At 47.4% G+C, this 2,640-nt stretch overlaps 1 pseudogene; it reads left to right on the forward strand.

Moving 5' to 3' along the window:
- Window positions 1-1,127: 1,127 nt before the first annotated feature.
- Window positions 1,128-1,673, forward strand: LOC144161544 (programmed cell death protein 6 pseudogene; annotated as a pseudogene).
- The last annotated feature ends 967 nt before the right edge of the window (window positions 1,674-2,640 follow it).

Consider the following 2,640-nt stretch of genomic DNA (forward strand, 5'->3'; position numbering starts at 1 on the left):
GAATTGCTTACACAGCTACGCCCAACTCTCCTGCCCAAACGAATACCACCGACAACAGCAGCGCAGGATATCGTTTCCGCTTCCGAAAACGACTATGTGACGTCACCCTGAACCCGTCAGACACGCCGGCTGATGTTTCGTCACGCCGAGAGCGATTTCGCTAGTGCTGCCGATTTGTGGAAGCTCGCGGCCGGGACAATCAAAATAGATTTTAGATGTGATTCTGGCCCCGGATCACTGCAAACATTTCTGTGAGTCATCTGTACAAACTCCTGAAGCCAATTATATCAATATTTAGGCGTCTAAATTTGGTGTCAGTACTCCTTTAATTCATCGAGAAATAACCTATTATGGTTTCTCGACCGCCACACACTTCCTACAAGCGTTATTGAGACCCAGAGGAAAAACGCGCCCGGGAAATCTGTGTCCCCCGACTCATATAAGGGCGGAGTACAAGGTAAAGGCGGTACAGACTGGCATCCTACAAAAATGTGGCAAGGAAATTTTCTTTCATATAAACACTATGAAAGAAGGTTCAAGTAAATCAACCATGTTGTCTGGAACGACGCGTTGCTATAGTGTCGACGGCTAATTAACGACTTGCTTAAGCTGTCTCTCTTGTGGCAGTACTTACCTCTTCTATTCCGAACCTATTCGTGGACTCGCTTTTGAGATCGCGTAGAGGCAAAAGACACGTTGCGCCACCTCGGCGTGCACTCGGAAATGGCCCATACCCGGCGTCGGAGGACTGTTTTTAGTTAACCATTAGTGCGAATGCGGGAGTCCGCGCGAGCAGTGTTTGCTTCTAAGTCCTCCTTTTTCACGACAAAAACACTGTCTTGTGGCTTTCAGAGTTCAAACATCACTGGTGTACTTACACCAATTTTGTCCTCTTTTTCTTTTAATTTGGTACCGTGTTCGCCTTCCATTCATCATCATTGAAAAGTTGTCTTCGCCATTCCATCCGGCGGGGCCCTCTCGCTCTAATTTAGACTGTCGCTTTCCATGACAGCGACGCCGTTTCCTTCTCTGCGAACCCAATTCAGGCGTACTCACCCGTGAACTGCGACCCTTGAACCGGACTGGTAACAGCCCACCTCGCGCCATCCATCTGGACAACAGCAATCATGTCGTCTCCAGCCCGAACTCAACCGCAAGGAACCAACACCCACTACCTTCAGAGACTGTTCCGCAGCGTCGACAAGGACGGCAACGGTGTCATTGATGCTGTGGAGCTCCAGAGCGCTCTGTCAAATGGCACCTGGAAGTCCTTCAACGCGGACACCGTTCGCATGATCATTCACATGTTTGACCGCACACGCAGAGGCAACCTGTACTTCGACGAGTTCGTGGCTGCGTGGAAGTACATCACGAGCTGGCTGAGCTGCTTCCAGACGTTCGACAGGGACAACTCCGGCGCTATCGACAAGCAAGAGCTCAGTGAGGCTCTCACAAGGTTTGGATACCGGCTGGCTCTGCCTACTGTGGACTTCATGGTGGTTAAATTTGACCGAGATGGCAAGGGGTCAATGAACTTTGACGACTTCATTCAGTGCTGTGTCACACTCCATACTATGACGGAGGCTTTTAAGCGCCATGACGTTAATCAGAACGGATGGATAACGATCAGTTACGAAGAGTTTCTTAAAACGGGGATGAGTCTGATGATGTAAAATGTTTGGACGGTTAAGAATTGCAAAATTCCGCTTCCCCAAGCACTTGCACTGCATCCTTTTTTTTCTCTGTGCGCACTTGCTATGAGATATTATGAAATGACAATATCCTCTGAAATAACAATGTCAAAGCCCCTTTTGCGAGCGATGTCCTGTTGGCACGAGAATTACGTCGCCACCTTTGCCTTCAAACCGCTCCAATTTGTGAGGGCGACGTTTTCAACGCTCCTTCTTTTGTCTTTTATTTCTGAGCGTCTCCACTATCGGAGTCTGGCCACTAAACATCGGTAACAGCACATTTACGAGACGCTTCAAATAGAAAAATTGGAAGATCATTTGTTGCATCCTTAAGTGTGAGTGGCCATCTTGTCACTATTCCTAGAGAACTTTAGGCTTAGACATATGCGCACGCCTTTCTGAAATCTCTAAAGCGTCGTTCATACGCCATGCCAACCACGCTAGCGCTCTACATATTCCAAGGGAGGTTTACTAGGGTAGGCTACCAGCTGTGTTAGAGTAGGCGTCATGGTGGATTTAGATGAATTCGGAGGGGTTTAAAGGATTAAACTAGAATAAATAAATCATATGGAATTAGCGTACAATAGGTAGGAGTAAAATACTTAATATTGAGTTAAAGTGGATTAGGACGGACCAAGATAAATTAAGAACTGTAAAATACCATGGCTGCTCCATCGACGGCTGGTCGAGTAAATAAAAGGTATTTTTCATGTTTGTACGCCTGACGTCCGCTTTCGAAGCACGTGGGCAGCACTAAGTGCCAGAGAGACAGCTTTTTTATGGCGCTCTTCACCCTTAGTGGGCCTTGCGCCATAAAAACCCAATCATCATCATCGTCATCCCTTATTCACACCTTGACTTCACTGTTGGTCCTTCAGTATTCTTTCCATCTCGTGAGTAGGGTGTTGGCACTGACCAATATGGTAGTGACCACTTCCCAACCACATAC

Source organism: Haemaphysalis longicornis, unplaced genomic scaffold (genome assembly GCF_048455015.1).
Source record: "Haemaphysalis longicornis isolate Haplotype H1 unplaced genomic scaffold, Haemaphysalis longicornis Haplotype H1 scaffold_12, whole genome shotgun sequence".
Classification (NCBI taxonomy): Eukaryota; Metazoa; Arthropoda; class Arachnida; order Ixodida; family Ixodidae; genus Haemaphysalis; species Haemaphysalis longicornis.